This window comes from Drosophila suzukii, unplaced genomic scaffold (genome assembly GCF_043229965.1).
Source record: "Drosophila suzukii unplaced genomic scaffold, CBGP_Dsuzu_IsoJpt1.0 scf_13, whole genome shotgun sequence".
NCBI classification, from domain to species: Eukaryota; Metazoa; Arthropoda; class Insecta; order Diptera; family Drosophilidae; genus Drosophila; species Drosophila suzukii.
The window spans coordinates 1,285,409-1,295,100 of NW_027255900.1; the positions used below are offsets into that span (position 1 = coordinate 1,285,409).

At 40.4% G+C, this 9,692-nt stretch overlaps 1 pseudogene; it reads left to right on the forward strand.

Annotated features, from left to right (window-relative positions):
* Positions 1 to 755: 755 nt before the first annotated feature.
* Positions 756 to 7,623, forward strand: LOC139354690 (cytochrome c oxidase subunit 1-like; annotated as a pseudogene).
* The last annotated feature ends 2,069 nt before the right edge of the window (positions 7,624 to 9,692 follow it).

Sequence of the window (9,692 nt, forward strand, 5' to 3'; positions counted from 1 at the left end):
GCGCTTTATGCGCTTTATGCTGGTTTGCGTCGGAGATTGTACGTCTTTTTGATTTGATTAAAGCTTTAAAATTTGTGATTTTGCTTTCAGCCCTAGATCGTTTCCAGAGTCCTGAAACAGCGCTATGGTTTCGTTGTTGATTTGCTCACGGAGCTGTTGGTCATCTTTGTTTCTCATTTTGACACCGATTAGAAGCTCAAAAGGTGTGGCGTTGATTCTTCTCGAGAAAGTAGAGTTGTTGGTTTGTTGAACTCGATTAACGTGTCTGTACAATTTTGTGGGATCATCTACACTGAGTTTTGACAAAACTGGGATAAAAATGGCATTGAGTCGCTCCACTTGTCCGTCGACTTGACTACCTTTATATTTTCATCGTCGCAATACTGGAGAAAATCTTGGGCTGAGAAAGCTGAACCTCGATCCGAAATGATACAAGCTGGGTGGCCAATCACATTACTTTGTCCTCGTAGCTTTGTAATGACTTTGCTTTCGGTCGTTGACTTTGTAGAATAAGGCCAGCAGAACTTCGTAACAGAATCGATGACGGCGAGTATGTGTTTGTAATTCTTGCTTGTAGAATCTAGTGCACCTAAGAAGTAGATGTGGTAGGTGTGCAATGGAAAGTCTTCTTTGTGCAATGGATGCAGCCAGCCCTCCTGCTTGCCACGCTTGCGGTTGCTTAAAATGCACTTCTTCGTCATGTTTTGGATGAAATATTCATTGTAAATCATCTCCTTCGTCTTTTGGACGGCGAAATGTCCTCGGTCGTGTGCTCCGGCAATGATCTGCCTTTCCACGTCTCCACGTATGTCACATATTGATCCAATGCAGAGCTGTTGAGCTACGTTAACACGTAAGTGGGCGCGGGTGTGTCCCTCGCTATAGCTTCTTCTCGGACGGGCCGGTTGGCCGTTGTTCATCTGTTGCAGAATTAGAAAGATTACTCTGGAAGGAAAACTGTCCTTCTATTCTTGCCGGCTTAGAGACTCGGTTAAGATCGAATCAATACAATTTTAACGGCAGTTGCCGGAGTTGCTTAGCAGAGAACTTCTGTTCTTTAGTTTACGAATGCCAAAAGGGAACTAACTTACATATAAAAAATATTAAATTTCTTAGCGGCCACGCAAATATGCTCTGCTTGCCGGCTATGCACTGGCATCCGGCCAGACGTTATGTCAGCAGTTTGGCCGGAGCGAGCTATTGGACGATCGGTCAAGGCCGTCGCCCGGTTAACTTAGTTAACTTGTACCTCGGTTTCGTACTTTGGGTTGTAAATAGCTAAAGCAGGTTTGGAAGTCAGGTATTTTAATAGCTTTTTCTTCATCACAGGTCAGTCAAGGGTTTCGAAATCAGAGCATAATTCTGGATAAACTTTCTAAAGTATCCTGTTAGACCTAGAAAACTTTCTAGCTACTTTAGGTTCTGTGGCATCTTAAATTTCGAATGGTTTTGTATTCGATAATGTGACCTAAGAACTGGATCCGGGTCTGCAGAAAATGGCATTTATTTAAGTTAAGCTCGAGACCATATTCGCTGCAAGTTGATATAACTTCGTTGAGATTCGATACCGCCTCCTTTTCGTCCTTCGCTGGGATAATTATGCCGACTACATAAGGGAGAGCGATTCCTATACGGGACAGAGTTCGGAAAATCGCACTAAAAGGCACCTTTAGGAATTGGTATTGACCACTCTGCGTCACAAATGAGGTGTACTTCCTGCTAGATTCGGCCACTGGCACATGGAAAAAGCCATTCCTATACGGGACAGAGTTCGGAAAATCGCATGTATGTGTCTCTCAAACACACCTGGTGAGTTTGACAAACCAAAAGGCACCTTTAGGAATTGGTATTGACCACTCTGCGTCACGAATGATGTCTACTTTCTGCTAGATTCGGCCACTGGCACATGGAAAATGCCATTCCGCAAATCGATTGTGCTGAATACCAACGCTTTTTGCAAGCGGTCGGGCTGATCGTCAATCTGGGGCAACGGAAAATGATCTTTTACGATTAATTGTATATACGCCTGAAATCTACGCAGAGTCGTTACGATACGTCGTTTTTCTTCGCAAGCACTACCGGGTTTGTGAATTCGGAGTCGGACTCCTCGATTATACCGTTGTCTATCCTTTGCTCGATCTGTTCGTCGATAATGTTCGTTTCAGCAAAAGCAAATCTGCGCGGAAGCGAGAAAACTGGCGATTCGTCGTTTAGAAGGATTTTCATTTCAATGTTTGTCGACTTCTTGCTTAGCCCACTCACTTTTATACCAAGTTAATCGTTGTAAACAAAGATTATTTAAATTTCGCACACGCAATCCACTTGGACCGATCAATATTTCTGCTTGCAAACACAATTCCTGGCCGATGATCATACGAGTGTCCATACAGTCGAGCGGAACTATGAAGAAATTCAAATGCTTGCTTGCACTGTCCAATTGGCTTGATCTTATTGGCATTGCGATTTTTTTCAAATCCAATTAGGTATACACTGCACTCCGTCAGCTTCGTCAAAACTAGCTCATCGTAAATGTCTTCGCGCAAAATATTATATTTACTGCCTGTGTCGAACAGAGCAATACAATCTGGGTAATCCCTAAACTGTTGAATTGCTGAATTGTTGAATTTTGATCAGCTGTTAATCAGCTGTTCCATACAAAGTCAAACAAAGCCACGGGGCTGTGGAAAATTTTGGTTTAATTGCTTAAAACCAGAGTTGTCGCTGTTCTCGACTAAAAGTTAGAGGGTAACTCTGGTTACTTGTAAACATGGAGGAATTGCAATCGTATAAAATATGCAAGTAAAGGATATCTGACAGGATACTGCCTGTTAGCAGTCCTAATAGTTTACATTTTGTGCTTATTCTCGGCATATTCTTTAATTTGAAACAAAATCTTTGGTAGACACAGCCTGGCAATTTTACAATCTGACAAACAGCAGACATCTTAAAATTTAAAATTCAACAGGAAACTTTTACAGACGTTCCCTTAATTGCTGTAATTTTCTGTTGAATTTTCAACAATTCAGCAATTCAACAGTTTAGGGAATACCCTGAATATTGGTTTTTGATTTAAACAACTTTTCTCGTCATGTTGTTGTAGTCACTTAAAACACGAGCGATTGGTTTGCACTCTTCGACTAATGTGTCGCCTTGGCGGTAATTTTTGGAGATTAGACCGAATTTGTTGCATTTAAAAAACTTTCTGCCTTTCTCTTTGTTGTTGCAGCCACTAGACAGATGGCCCTTCTCGCCGAACGATTTATTTCTTTCCTGTTTTTGAACCACCGTGCACTGCTTGACCTTTATTTACTTTAGCACTGTTTTCGCCAAAAAGGGATTTTGCACTGATCGTTTGGTAGTCCTTCAATTTGTATTTGATTCGATCATGTTTCTAGCTCCATAAAGTATCGATTTGTTAATTGAGAGTTCATCAATACCGTCGATCAGGTATTGGAAGAGAGCGTCTTCTTCAACATTTCCCCGCGAGGCCATATCATTCATACGGTAAAAATATTCCTGAACACTTTCGTTTGCGCGTTTTTATACCCGTTACTCGTAGAGTAAAAGGGTATACTAGATTCGTCGGAAAGTATGTAACAGGCAGAAGGAAGCGTTTCCGACCCCATAAAGTATATATATTCTTGATCAGGATCACTAGCCGAGTCGATCTAGCCATGTCCGTCTGTCCGTCTGTCCGTCTGTCCGTCTGACCGTCTGTCCGTCTGTCCGGATGAACGCTGAGATCTCGGAAACTATGAGAGCTAGGCTATTAAAATTTGGCGTACAGATTCCTGAGCTTCTTACGCAGCGCAAGTTTGTTTCAGTAGACTGCCACGCCCACTCTAACGCCCACAAACCGCCCAAAACTGTAACTCCTACACTTTTGATGCTAGACAGACAATTTTAACTGAAATGTATTGTTCTCATCAATACCTATCGATTGACCTAAAAAAAAGTTTGGCACGCCCACTTAAACGCCCACAAACCGCGAAAACCTGTGACGCCCACAATTTGCATGCTAGATAAAAATGTTTACTGAAATGTATTGGTGTCGTCAATACCTATCGATTGATCCAAAAATAAATTTGCCACGCCCACTCTAACGCCCATAACGCTTAAATCTGTCTACCGCCGGTAGGTGGCGCATTTTAATTTCGCTTTGCTGCTTGCATACCTCCATTTCCCTTTGAGTAACGGGTATCTGATAGTCGAGGTACTCGACTATAGCGTTCTTCCTTGTTTCCTTTCTGCAAGTAGCTTGTGTATTTGTTTGCTGCTCACTCTCGATCTGAACTCACTCAACAAACAAGATTTCAAAGCAGTCCACGAATTCATTCCTTTCTCGCTCAACACAAACATTTTCACGACACCTTTGATCGATTTTTTAATAAAGATTAGCTTTTGCAAATCGTTCCAACCCATAAGTACAGCTCGGTCTTCAAAATCAATTACCCAGACGTCGACTGGAATTTCGTCTGTGCCCTCGAATTGTTTCATAGATTCTTCTATATTGCGAAAACTTCAAGCGAAACGCGGCATTTTATTGCGTTGGATTGGCACTGGTTGCGAATTATTCATTTGGTCTCTTTCACTCGTTGGATTTGTTCCTGCGGAATATGCAACCAGACTCTCGATTTCGTCGTCGCTTTGATTCTCTTCGTCCTCATCTCTGTCTTTATCAGATTCCTCTGGATCTTCCACTTGCCACAGAGAGGTTGGACAATCCGAAGATTTCGAAAAATATGCAATTGCATGTTTTCGACGTCGTGGCTTATGTTCAAAATTAGGCATATTGAAATTAAATCTCTTTCAGTCAGTTTTGTCTGCACGTATACACTTGTGGCTTTATAAACTGTATTGGAAACCAGAAAATTAGAGAAGTCGTTTGGGATTATTCCTATCTCTCTCCTTTTCAAAGACAAATTTGTGCAAAGCTAAAAGGCTTCCCTTTGATGCACTTTTCAAATTGTTAGAAATTAAATCGTTTAGACACGCCATAATTGAAAAATTGAATGTTTCACGATGGGTTTATGTGTCCACCCTTTCACCTCGTACAAAGATTTCACTGATCACTTTCAACTTTCTCGAATACCTCCCGGACGAGCACCCAAATGTGGGGTTTTTGTTATTTTTAAAGTATAGAAGTTTAAGTGTTTATTGAAATGATAAAATATGGAATATCACAATGTGAGTATAATTAAGACCGCCGTTGCGTCGTTTTGCTTTTCACACAAGCACGTCTTCTTTGGATCAGATCTCGTCAAATACTGCCCTTACTCGTCGTTCTCGTCTTATCGTCGTTGTTCTCGTCCGTTACTTTGTCGTTCTCGTTGTCTAGATCAGGATTGTTAGGGTGATTCTCGTAATATCACTCCCACATATATTGAGATCAGGGGTAGGTGGCACATTTCAGTCTCGCTTTCCTGCTTGCATATCTCCATTTCCCTTGTGCCCTTTAGCTGAGAAACGGGTATTTGATGGTCGATAGTCTTCCTGGTTGAGTTTGTATAGCTGCTTGAAGATTCTGACAATCTCACTTTGACTTTGGTCGCCTGAGACGTCGGTGTCCATAATGTAACTGCTGGCTTGATTTATATTATTTGCAGTGTTATTTGCAACACGATTGGTGCTCCTAGTTGACATTCTTCTTCGCAAGTTGTTTCCTCTCCCCCGAGTATATCTTCCACGATGCTGAGTTGAGTATTGCCTGGACCGTGAAATGCTCACATTACCGGAACAGTGTTGTGGTGCCTGCTGATCAAACAATGACCTGTAACCGTTTGCTTCACCTAGTTCTGCAGCGAGATTATTGTTTGACATCGATATGTTATTTATAGCACATAATTGACTACAAACTTAAGTAATACATTTACAATGGAACAGCCCTAGAATGGATTACTTGGTCACAAATTGTACAAATGTTATCTTGTTCTCGAGAGTTTCTGGAACCACCCATCGGGCAATTCGGAACTGACATTCTAGTTGGCTTATTATGTAAATATTTGACTTGATAAAGTTGGTTTGGTTCGTCGCTATTCAAAAAACCATTCCTAGGTATGCGTTGATAACTCGTCCTTTTTCATACTAGGAAATATGTGTTGTGTAGCGGCTGCAGTGCTGCTCAAATACCGAAACGTCTCTTCCGATACTAGTTACTCCAAGCGCTGTGTACTACACTAGTTCTAAAGATATAAACGAACTATAGAATTTGTAGACAGCCTGTCCTGAACGACTTGTTCATGTGTGTAAAAAAAACAGTTCGCTGCACCTAAAAGATAGGTTCTGACTCCTAGTCCCAAAAACGTCTTTTCCTTTATTCCCGTCTACTCTTTTGAAAATGCTTCTCTATAGAATACCGGAAATAAACAGACTATTATTGCATCTACTTGATCAAAAATACCAGATATCTATGTCCTTGATAAAGGGAACGTTAAAACGTTTCATAATCTAATTTAAATTAACAGAAGAAATTTGATTGAGCGCCAGATTGGAGATCGCAGGATCCTATTGCGAATCTGAACTCCACTCGGGCGCCTTTAAGTATTGTAGCATGTGTGTTGGTGCGAGTCGAAAACGAATTTCACTTACTTGCCTGATGAGGTATGCGTTTTTTCTTTATCTTTCTAATCTACATTGCATCACAAATTAAGTGCTCTGTACGGATATCTGCAGATAGGGCTAAGATGCAAACTTAAATGACGGAAACTAGGATGAGCGTTACTGATCTGGAACGAGTTTGGGGTGTGCGAGAAGTTATAGTCATATATCTTCACCCTCCCTACACTGGTGACGCGTCTAATATATAATTGGTAACCCCTTGTTCAGTCTATATATGCAATTTTATCTAACGCGACGACCCAACTGTTTAATTTATTCCATGACTATTTTTATTATATTCCACATTTATTTGAATTTCCTTCGCAGAGATGATACTTTATTGATCATAATAACAATTAATGCTTTTCCATAAATCTGTCCGCCATCAGGTCATTTACTTAAGGCTCGACTGAGAGTACATGATACTGGTTTAACTTCAATCAAAATTATTCTTAATAATATGTCTGAATGGAAAATAATGAATATTAACAGATCGAAATTTAAATACATCATTTTTTGATCCAGCAGGAGGAGGGGATCCTATTTTATACCAACATTTATTTTGATTTTTTGGACACCCTGAAAGTTACATTTTAATTGTACCAGGACCTAGAATAATTTCTCATTTTATTAGTCAAGAATCTGGAAAAAAAGGAAACTTTTGGTTCCTTAGGAATAATTTATACAATACTTGCAATTGGATTATTAGGATTTATTGTATGAGCTCAATTTTTTTTACATGGAACTCAACTTTCATATTCCCCAGCTATTTTATGAGCTTTAGGATTTGTATTTTTATTTACAGTAGGAGGATTAACAGGAGTAGAATTATCTAATTCATCAGTTGATATTATTTTTCATGACACTTATTATGTAGTAGCTCATTTTCATTATGTTTTATCTATAGGAGCTGTATTTGCTATTATAGCTGGATTTATTCATTGATACCCTTTTTTTACTGGATTAACATTAAACGCTAAGTGATTAAAAAGTCAATTTATTATTATATTTATTGGAGAAAATTAGACATTTATCCCTCAATACTTTTTAGGATTAGCCGGAATACCTCGACGTTACTCAGCTTATGCTGATGCTTACACCACTTGAAATGTAGTCCCAACTATTGGGTCTTCTATTTAATTACTGGGTATTTTATCTTTTTTTATATTGTTTGAGAAAGTTTAGTTTTCCAACGACGAGTAATTTATCGTTTTCGTGCTCGGGGTTGCAATCTAATCCGAGCCGTTTTTTTTTTTTATATTTATTTATTTCCTACAATTATATACAAAGTAAAAGTAAGTACAAGAACAGGAGTAGGAGGCCGTGGTTGCGCGGTATCACCGCAAGGTATTGTTTCGCGCAATGGTAGCCACCTAGGCTGTATCTTCTCTCCTCTCATTGTCGGTGCGACGCAGCGTTCGCAGTACGCTCGCTGCGTAGGCTGCCGTCGCTTCCCGATTCCCCTCTTTCAGCAGCACAAAGGGGGCACAAAAGTTTCTGGCCGAACTCTTGCCCCGGTGGTCTCCATGAGTATTTGGCGGTCATAGCCAAAGCGGCGACATTCAAAACGGACATGCTGAGCGTCCTCGACAATCCTCCTCCGTGTCGTGCCCGGAGCGCTTCCTATTTAGCCATGGCTCTATGCTGGGGATGAGCTGGTGCGTCCAGCGACCCTTGCTGGAGTTGTTCCAGGCTGCCTGCCAGTTGACGACGCCTTGGACAATTCTGTGCAGCGTCGTGGGTGTGACGAGGCCGCAAAGTGGATGCAGCGGTTGGAGAAGCGGCAACAGGGAATTGAGATTAGGGCCGCTTAGAGGCCGATTTAGATAGCGTTGGGCATCTAGGCCGTGGAAATATACCTGTCGCAGATCTACACCAGTCTCGTGTAAGTAAATACGCCGCGACCGACGTGGTCGAGAATATGACGTCTCACCACCTCTGCTTGAAATGCAGTCAACACCTTGCTAATAATTACCTGCAGCCGAATGTATTTAAGTGTTAAGGTATACAAAACAAACGACTTCTAAGTTTCTAAGTTGAAATGGACCGAACTTTCAGCAGCGACCACGTTTGTGTCAAATCTCACACTAACGTACGCAGTAGTGCAACGGCCAACCGAAAGCTCACCCCGACAACTATACGCTAAACTCGCCTGATATTTTGTGTTCTGATACGTTCTCGCGCTTCGCACTGCGTGTTTAAACGACCCGTTTAACGTGCCGAATGCTTTCAATTCTGTTTGTGAGTACAGTGGAACGTATTGATATTTTAGTTGGTTCAGCATGCTACTACACAATGTGTCACTCTGCCTTGTTAGACGTAAACAATGTTAGTATTATCATATGAGAGTTTCGTGTCATTTGTGACATAATATATTCGGATATTAAAAAATTACGATATTTTCGAGCGGTGATATCTTTTTGTCTTCATTGGTGTAGGACATATTATTAATTTTAGAGGTGTTATTCATATGACTCATTTAATTGAGTGTCATTAACTGTATTTTGTCAATTTACGGAAATTGCTTTCTCTAATTTTGTTACATAAGAATTCTTGTCCATTTAGTAATTTGATAAAACAAGAACCTTCTGGGTTTATTGTGCAATAATTATTTAATATTTCTGTTTTAAAATTAGACATTTCCTAATACTTATTTCTACACTTTGCGACGACATCATCAAATAATAATTTTCCATCACTATGTAAAATGGATCTTAAATTGTAAACATCACAACGATCGGTAACAATTATGTTCTGACGAACCCACCTAAAATGCGCGTATGCCACAATTATTATTACTACCGTTATAAAAGCTTTAGGAGAAATACCGTGAAGGACAATAAATATTAAGTCACGTAAATAATACATAGGTTATACCTAAGTTCAAAACCAGGGGTGCCAACTGATAGTTAGCCAAGACATGTTAAATACTAGAAAAGCAAAGGAGCTAAAATACCAGTAGTAGGAAAATTCTTGAAATCCCGAACGCAGGAAAAGGGCGGAAAAGGAATGGCGGTCACACAGCGATCGTGACGTTTCTTCTTCTCTCGGGATCGCGGAACGGGTTATTTCGGGAGATTCGGACACCGCTTAGC